This window comes from Saccopteryx bilineata, chromosome 9 (assembly GCF_036850765.1).
Source record: "Saccopteryx bilineata isolate mSacBil1 chromosome 9, mSacBil1_pri_phased_curated, whole genome shotgun sequence".
Classification (NCBI taxonomy): domain Eukaryota; kingdom Metazoa; phylum Chordata; class Mammalia; order Chiroptera; family Emballonuridae; genus Saccopteryx; species Saccopteryx bilineata.
In genome coordinates, this window is record NC_089498.1 from 51,097,665 (window position 1) to 51,107,923 (window position 10,259).

Genomic DNA, 10,259 nt, shown 5'->3' on the forward strand with positions numbered 1-10,259 from the left:
CTACAGACTCGTCATATAGCCTATCCCATATAGCCTCTACAGACTCGTCACTGACTGATGGCCTACCAGAACGGGGTTTCTCCACCAAACTGCCGGTTTCCTTTAACTGCTTATCCCACCGAGTAATGTTATTCCTATGTGGTGGTGCTTCGTTATAAACACGCTGATATTCACGTTGCACTTTGGTCACGGATTCAAATTTAGCAAGCCACAGAACACATTGAACTTTCCTCTGTACCATCCACACCTCGACTGGTATGGCTGTGGGCTGCTCCGCTGTATACATGGTGTTACGTCATCATCTGTGCATGCACACATGCTGCCACATCATCCTACAGAAACTGGGAGGGTTTTCCTTTTATTTGGTGCAGATTTCACATTTCTATCATCTTTTGTTGCTTTCCTGTGACCGGTCAAAAGTACACCATGACTTTATGGACACACTGTATTATACAACTTAAATATTTGCCTGTTTGTATGCAAATAGCTGGTTAGAATCATGTTTCTCTAATTATGAATGAGGCTGAAATTGATTAATATGTTGATTGTGTATATGTGTAACTTGCCTATTCATATACTTCACTATTTTCTTTTTTAGCTGTTTATCTTTAATGGGTATAGCTAATGATTTTTGAACTTTATTAATCACTCTAAAAAACATAAAGGGATGGATACTTTAAAAAAAAGTGAACTCTATTCTCAAATAATGGCAACAGCAGCAACAGACTATACTCCATCATGCAGATCCCTCTCCTTTCTGAAAATATCCATGAAGTTCTTTCCAGTTTGCTAATGGTAATTTTTTTAAATTAAAAATTAAAAGATATCTTGATAGGCAGAGTTCTGAATACAGGTAAATACTTGTTCAGTCTTAGTAGCAAGAAGTAATATAGCATGTGTAGTATTGCAGCGAAGGGCTGCTTCTTAGTGTGTTGATAGGGCCATTATTAATTGTTGAGGTGGCATCCCCTCTGTTTTTTCACAATTTTTAAAAATTATATATCAAAGTATAAAAACATTGCCATTATCGTTATACTAAAAGCAAAGCCAGCAAAGTCACCTACTTATTAAACTGTAACTTCTTTGGAGAGTTTTTAGAAACCGTTATCTGTGATTGGAATTATGTCAACAGATAGCTTCCAGTCTTCCATAAAAGATTATTAGTGACCTGAGGAAAGTACTTTTGACTAACATATGACTTATAATAAAACTTTAAAAAATATTTTAGAGGTTTTCTAAAGAAAATCCACCAAATATGTGGGTTCAATTATTATTATTTTTTTTGGTGACGTTCTCAACTTACTTCACAAGTTTTGATAGAAACTTTAAAATGGACTATTATTCTCAAATAAATCATTATGAATTATTAGTAATATACATTTTAAGATAAAATATAATTTTAAATCTGAGATTTAAAATAGTTCTCCACAGAGAAGTTGAATAAGGCTTAGCAATATTTAACTCTTTTAAGTTGTTTCAGCTTTATTGGTATATAACTGAAAATAAAATTGTAATATATTTAAAGGGCACAATGTAATAATTTGATATACATATACATTGTGAGAAGTTTTTCACTATTGAGCTAACACATCCATCACCTGATATAGTTACCCCCCCCCTTTTTTTTTTTTTGGTGAAACCACTTAAATTCTACTTTCCTAAGACATTTCGGTTGTATAATACAATCCTATCAGTGATAGCTACCATGTTGTACATTATTAGATCCTGAGACCTTATTCATCTTAAACTGAAAGTTTGTGCCCTTTTTACCAGTTTCTCCCTATTTCCCTAGCCCCTGACAACCACCATTCTACTCTCTGTTTCTGTGAGTTTGACTTTTTTTTGAGATTCCACATGGAAGGGATACCATGCAACCAAGCAGTATCTGTCTTTCTCTGTCTGGCTTATTATACTTAGTATAATGTGCTTGGGCTTATACATATTGTTGCAAATAGCAGAATTTCCTTCATTTCTAAGATAATATTCCATTATAGATATAATATAATATAGTTATGTATTTATAATAAATGTATTTACATATTATATTAATATACTTAAAACATTTAAAATTTATATATTTAATTAAGTATTATGGATAGTATAAAATTAATATTAAAATAATTTAAATAATTTTTATTATAAAATTTTCAAAACTAGTTAAACTCAGACTTTATGGTACAAATGTTTAGACTATTGAATTAATTTTTTTAAGTAGCAATTATATCTCTGCATTTTTCTCTTAACATTTCAATTTTGATTTTTTTTTCATCCTGAATTTACACTCACATGAAAATCCCTGTTTTTTAAATAGCCAGTCAATTTCCAGCATGCTACAACACCAGACATGATTTGAATACTCAACAACTTCCTAATTTGGGTTTTTTTCACTGTATGTAGCAGGCTTAGGTGAATAAGTATATATTATAAACAGCAATCGAACCAGAATTTATTAAACTATTACTGTTAACATTCACATTGATCACCCAATAAGTTAATTTTTATTCTGATATTATTGAGATCATTTAAAGCAATAACACATACTTTTAAAGGAGTACTTACATTATTAAAATATCCTTTTAAATAGTTTCTTAAAATAGTGGCAATTTACCTTAAAAGGTAAGATAATCTAAAATTGGTTTTCCAGAAAAGTGGCCAACTGTATGATTTGTCAAACTCACTCTACATTTAAGACATAAAAACAAAATAACTTTTTCTAAAGACAATTTCCCAGTAGATTATAGGAGATTATGTAGGGGAGGAATGTATCTTTTGGTTTTTAGAAACTTTCACTTTGAAATATTGAGTTTTTTGCTGTACTGTCAATATTCCACACTAAAATTTAGCACATTATTTTTCTGTAAGCATTAGACTTGTCTAAAGATTTTCCCATTAATTTGATATTATAGATATTTACAGAAGCTATAAAAAATCAATTGAGCCTGATCTGTGGTGGCGCAGTGGATAAAGCGTCAACCTGGAATGCTGAGGTTGCCGGTTCAAAACCCTGGGCTTACCTGGTCAAGGCACATATGGGAGTTGATGCTTCCTGCTCCTCCCCCCCTTCTCTCTCTCTCTCTCTCTCTCTCTCTCTCTCTCTCTCCTCTCTATAATGAATAAATAAAATCTTAAAAAAAGAATATAAAATAATTTTAAAAATCAATTGATATATCATTTTAAATGGTTGCATAGTATTCGATTGCATGAATGGTTCATAACCAAAAGTCTATTTTTGCTCATTTAAGTTGTTCTCAATTTGTCACTATTATATATTACTGAGATGAATTTCTTATTTTATTTTATTTTTATTATTTTAGTTTAAACTCCCAGAAATCAAAATTATCTGACACAGGGTAGAAAATTTTTAACATACTTGGCATATGATCTCAAATCAAAAAGTCTTGTTGAATTAAGAAAATTACAAACCTATAAGTTTCCTGATAGCAGAGATTTTATCTTTTTAGAGTAACTCATACCCAGTATAGTTTCCTAACACTTAAAATAGTCTGGAATATAGGTACTCAAAAATATTTTTGCCTGATGACATATGACTATATTTAGGGTTTCATTGATTAAATTATTCTCAGATGAGCCTGGAGCCAAGCTATCAATAGAACATAAACTTTCTTTGAGTATTAATTTGTGTCCATAACATAGAAGAAAATAATACTCTATTTACTTTTTTTGTTTGTTCTCTGTCCTTACAACAAAAATAAGTAGGATCTGGGTATATCTGCAAATAAATGTCTGTTTTGTAAACTTTTTTTTTTTTTTTTGGCAAGAGAGAGAGAAAGACATCAGACAGATAGCTAAGAAGGAAGAGAGATGAGAAGCATCAACTCGTAGTTGCAGCACTTTAATTCTTGCTTCTCATATGTGCCTTGACCAGGAAACTCCAGTTGAGCCAGTGACCCCTTGCTCAAGCCAGCAACCTTGTACTCAAGCCAGGAACCATGGGGTCCTGTCTGTGACCCCACATTCAAGTTGATGACTCTGAATTCAATCTGCTGAGCTGCTGCTCAAACCAGCGACCTTGGGGTTTTGAACCTGGATCCTCAGTGTCTCAGGTTGAAGCTATATAGTTTTTGTAAGCTTTTAGAGAAATTGTTGATCTTCAACCTTTGGAGGTGGTGATAGTAATGCTAGTAGTAGTGGTGAGTGTGTATGTGTGTCTGTGTGTGTGTGTGTGTATGGTTGGGGGAGGTTGGCAGGGATGAGGATCAGGGCAGAGATTCATGTTCCCCTTTTACCAGTTTAAAGATTTAATAACCTCTTTTATGATGTCTTCAATTACAACTTAATTAAAAAGACATAACACAGGTTTGCAACTTGGACTTTGATTTAACTATACATGCATAATAAATCTCAGTGTCCTTAAAAAATGTACTTATTTGACTTATTTGGCTCAAATCGTCTATAGAGTTATAAACTGAAATACTTAAAAAACTTATGGAGTTCCAGTTCTTTCTCAAGACATCACAAGTTCTTAACACTAGATGGCATGGTAGAGTTATTATCCTATTCTTGGAAAGGGAAATCTACTCCAAAGCATAGAAATACTCAGTTTTGAGAAAAGTAGATAACTGAAGTAGGATAATATAGCTTTGACATAAGTACAAATGTGACAAATCTATGCTTTTAAAAACTATTAACTGAGTGTATTTGATGCCTTTTTCAGCTTTATTATAAAATTAATAATACTTATTTAAAAATTTAAATAATATAGAAAAATAAAAGTAGAAATCACTCATAATATCAGTACCTCAAAATTTCCACTGTTAACTAATGTTTTTGTAAATATTCTTGAGACTTTGACATGTATATAAATATTTATAGATATAGATATACAGAAAATGCTATTCTGTTATATGCATTTTACCAAATAAACTATAGGAATATTTCATGTCACTAACTATACATTAACATTAAAAAAGTAATGGTTATAGAATTTTCCCATAGAGCAATTTCACCATAATTATTTATTTATTTCATTGATCTATTATTGTTACTTTAGATTGCTTTTGAAATTTTATTGTTGTAAATGCTGAAATTAGTATCTTTATTTAAGTTTTAAAATACTTTTCTGATTATCTTCTCAAATTAAATTTCTAGGTAAAATGGCATACATCTTAAAATTTTGACCCAAATATTGTCAGATGGATTACCAGAATTGCTAGACCAATTTACTTCCATTACTGTTGAGAGTTCTTAAGATAAGGCTATTTCTCTAATACTTATGCCAACACTGGGTATTCTTATTCTTTTCATTGTTTTTCACTATTAAAGTGAAAAATTGATAAATTTTTTCATTTTACAGATTAAAAAAAGATTACTAGTGAGATTATATATATATTTTGCCATTTATATATATTTTTAAATCACATGCTTGTATGATCAACTGACTATTCCTTTGGGATATTTGTGTTTTTCAATAGATTTATTTTAAAATTTTAATTTTTTAGGAGCAGTTTTGGGTTCACAGAAAAACTGAAAGAAAGATAAAGAGATTTTCTATGTATATCCTACTCCCATATAAGCATAGCCTTCTCCGTTATCAATATATGCCTTTAGAATGGTACATTTGCTGTAATTGATGAACCTACATCAATACATCATAAACACTCAAAGTCCATAGTTTACATTAGGGTTCACTCTTGGTATTATACAATCCATGGGTTTGAACACATGTATAATGTTATGTATTTATCATCATAGTATCGTATAAAGAGTATTTTCACTGCCCAAAATATTGTCTGTGCTCTAACACTTGGGGACCACTGATCTGGTTACTGTATCCATATTTTGCCTTCTTCAGGATGTAGCCTTTTCAGATTGGCTTCTTTCACTTAGTAGAATGCATTTAGGTTTCACTATGTCTTTTCATAGCTTGATAATTCATTTCCAGATTATCAATTACTTCGTTCATGGAATATGCCTTTGGTTTACATCTAGAAAGTCATCACCATAACCAATGTCACCTAGATTTTCATCAAACCCAATGTTATCTTCTAAGAGTTTTATATTTTTCTATTTTACATTGAGATCTGTAATCAATTTTGAGTTAATTCTTGTAAAGGGTATAGAGGTTATGTCTAGATTTTTTTTTATATGTAGATATACGATTGTTCCAGTACCATTTGTTGAAAAGACTATCTTTGCTTCCTTACATTGCCATAGCTCTTTTGTTAAAGATCAATTGACTCACATAAAGTGGGTCTATTTCTGGGCTTCTATTCTGTTCCCTTGATTTGTCTATTCTTGTACTGATACCACACTGTCTTGATTTATAGTAAGTCTTGAAGTTGGTGGGTGGTGTCAGTCCTTCAACTTCATTTTTCTCTATCGGTATCATGTTGGCTGTTCTCAAACTCAAGAGCAATAGGGAGGCTTTTAAGTAGGAGAGTGACATGATAAGAGTTGCATTTGGTAAATTTCACTATAACAAGAGTGGCGATAATGGATTGAAAGGGGCTAGAGTAGGAGAGAGGGACCAATGTGAGGGCTCCTGCAGTGGTCCAGGGGAGTAGTTATGGTAGCATGAACTAGGGTGGTGGCTGTGAAGAGCATGGAAATAGCTTTAAGAGATATTGAGGAAGTGGGATTGATGGAGCAAGGGGGTAGATTGAAAATGGGTTTGTGGTAGAAGATATACCCAGGATGACTTTTAACTTTATGGCTTATGCAATTGAATAGATAGTGATGTGCACTGGAAGAAAGGGCATACTGGAGGACAAACAAGTTTGAAACAGCGGAGTATAAGTTAAGAACAGAACATGTCACGATTGGGATTCCTCTGGACATAAAAATAGAAATAATAAGTTGGTATCAGATATCAAATATGGAGTTCAAAAGACAGATCTAGGCAAGAGATACTTATTTGGAAAATTATGGCACTTGTATGTGAACTGAAGCCACAGGCATATTAGAGATTATATAAGGAGAAAGATAGTGGGAAAAGAGCAAAGGGCCTAAGGCTCAGCCTCAAGGAAATCCAACATTTTTTTTTTATAATTTTATTTTTTTAATGGGGCGACATCAATAAATCAGGTTACATATATTCAAAGATCAACAAGTCCAGGTTATCTTGTCTTTCAATTATGTTGCATACCCATCACCCAAAGTCAGATTGTCCTGTCACCTTCTATCTAGTTTTCTTTGTGCCCCTCCCTCTCCCCCTTTCCCTCTCCCTTTCCCCCCTCCCCCCGTAACCACCACACTCTTATCAATGTCTCTTAGTTTCACTTTTATGTCCCACCTACGTATGGAATAATGCAGTTCCTGGTTTTTTCTGATTTACTTATTCCACTTCGTATAATGTTATCAAGATCCCACCATTTTGCTGTAAATGATCCGATGTCATCATTTCTTATGGCTGAGTAGTATTCCATAGTGTATATGTGCCACATCTTCTTTATCCAGTCATCTATTGATGGGCTTTTTGGTTGTTTCCATGTCCTGGCCACTGTGAACAATGCTGCAATGAACATGGGGCTGCATGTGTCTTTACGTATCAATGTTTCTGAGTTTTGGGGGTATATACCCAGTAGAGGGATTGCTAGGTCATAAGGTAGTTCTATTTTCAGTTTTTTGAGGAACCACCATACTTTCTTCCATAATGGTTGTACTACTTTACATTCCCACCAACAGTGGATGAGGGTTCCTTTTTCTCCACAGCCTCTCCAACATTTGCTATTACCTGTCTTGTTAATAATAGCTAATCTAACAGGTGTGAGGTGGTATCTCATTGCAGTTTTGATTTGCATTTCTCTAATAACTAAAGAAGATGAGCATCTTTTCATATATCTGTTGGCCATTTGTACTTCCTCCTGAAAGAAGTGTCTGTTCATGTCCTCTTCCCATTTTTTTTATTGGATTGTTTGTTTGTTTGTTGTTGAGTTTTATGAGTTCTTTGTATATTTTGGATATTAGGCCCTTATCTGAGCTGTTGTTTGAAAATATCATTTCCCATTTAGTTGGCTTTCTGTTTATTTTGTTATCAGTTTCTCTTGCTGAGCAAAAACTTCTTAGTCTGATGTAGTCCCATTCATTAATTTTTGCCTTCACTTCTCTTGCCTGTGGAGTCAAATTCATAAAATGCTCTTTAAAACCCAGGTCCATGAATTGAGTACCTATGTCTTCTTCTATGTACTTAATTGTTTCAGGTCTTATGTTTAGATCTTTGATCCATTTTGAGTTAATTTTTGTACAGGGGGACAAACTGTAGTCCAGTTTCATTCTTTTGCATGTGGCTTTCCAGTTTTCCCAGCACCATTTATTGAAGAGGCTTTCTTTTCTCCATTGTGTGTTGTTGGCCCCTTTATCAAAAATTATTTGACTATATATATGTGGTTTTATTTCTGGACTTTCTATTCTGTTCCATTGGTCTGAGTGTCTATTTTTCTGCCAATACCATGCTGTTTTGATTGTCGTGGCCCTATAATAGAGTTTGAAGTCAGGTATTGTAATGCCACCAGCTTCATCCTTTTTCTTTAGGGGAAATCCAACATTTAATGGATTATGCCTATACAGAAGAGCATGAGCTTGGAAAAAAAAAACTAAGGAGCAGCCAGATAGGACATGTTTTAATGCCCTGGTAGGACATAGGGGAGAGTGTGGTGTTCTAGCACCATGGGTAACTACATTTTATTTCTGTGATACCATTAGTCTGGTTATGACTATTGGAAAAGGAGTAGACATTTGACTTAAAAACAGCTGGTTTGAAAGCTAACCAAAGCATATTAGGTTTTCTGACTCAAATGCTCCTCCCAACAGGAGCTTTCTATTGAAGGATGAGTTAATGAACAAATTGGATCCTCTGTCTTGGAGATGCTGAATGCCAGATGCACAGAAGAAGGGAGAACTTGGAAGGAAGGGAAGGAACCAATGATTTACAGAGAGGAAAAAAGGCAGGGAGGGTAGCTGAATTTTCATCATGATGGAGCAGGAAGCAAGAAGCTATTCTTGCCTAGTGGGAAGAGGCAACTTTGTATCTAGAATTATGTTGAATTCCAAACAACCTTTTGGTTTCTGAGTTATATTTCTCTCTATGTGAGCCAACATGTGTGGCTATTTATTAGTTCCTGGAAGCCCAGGTCACTTAGTGATTAGTGTCATCATTCTTATTTCCACATATATCATATTAAAAAAAAACTTACTACAGGAGTAACCTAAGTCTGTTCTAATTTAAACTGTTCATTCTCTCCCTTTCTGCAGAAATTTCATGTTTTGTTTTGTTTTTTAATTTTCTCATTATTGTTTTCACAGAAATTTCACTCCTTTAGTTTCTACCAGCCTCACTCTGATTATGTCCATGTGTATTCTGTGGATTCTTTTATGTACACACTCTAGGAAAACTCATAATCCATGACATACTAGTCCAGATCTGCAGTGGTTTTGCATTTAAAGAAACATGGTCCCAGCAGGAATTTTCATCTTACCTCTTTAATGGGGCTCAAGCACTTTTACACACCTGCTCTTATCAAAAGCTCCTTTTCTAGCACCCCAACTCAAGAAAGGGTCTTACTCTTCTACCACAACAGTGGCTGCACCAGGAGATGACCAGAGAGTGGGCTTAAGCTAGGGTGATTGAATGTCCAGAGCTTTGTATCTTTTGACTCATCATAATTATTTATTTATTTATTTATTTATTTATTTATTTATTTTGTATTTCTCCGAAGCTGGAAACCGGGAGAGACAGTCAGACAGACTCCCGCATGCGCCCAACCGGGATCCACCCGGCACACCCACCAGGGGCGACGCTCTGCCCCTCCAGGGCGTTGCTCTGCCGCGACCAGAGCCACTCCAGTGCCTGGGGCGGAGGCCAAGGAGCCATCCCCAGCACCCGGGCCATCTTTGCTCCAATGGAGCCTCGGCTGCGGGAGGGGAAGAGAGAGACAGAGAGGAAGGAGGGGGTGGGGGGTGGAGAAGCAAATGGGCGCTTCTCCTATGTGCCCTGGCCGGGAATCGAACCCGGGTCCCCCGCATGACAGGCCGATGCTCTACCGCTGAGCCAACCGGCCAGGGCTTCATCATAATTATTAATAGTGGCTATTTCCATTCTCAAAAGTTACTCCATTTAAACAGAATCAGACTGATGAAAGATGGGCACAACTCTCATCTCATTCAGTTGTTGCACTCTGATTGGGTCATTGGGTCAATGATGGGCCTTCAGTTGATCAGTTCATAACTATATGTGACACAAGGAGCCAGTTAACCAGTTTATAAGGAGTTTTTAAAAACCAAATGAGCTGGGCGCAGATGCT

General features: G+C 34.8%; 1 non-coding gene across 1 annotated transcript; it reads right to left on the reverse strand.

Annotated features, from left to right (window-relative positions):
* Positions 1-9,945: 9,945 nt before the first annotated feature.
* On the reverse strand, positions 9,946-10,021 carry TRNAD-GUC (transfer RNA aspartic acid (anticodon GUC)). The gene has a single exon. It is a non-coding gene; the product is annotated as a tRNA-Asp (tRNA).
* Positions 10,022-10,259: the final 238 nt, after the last annotated feature.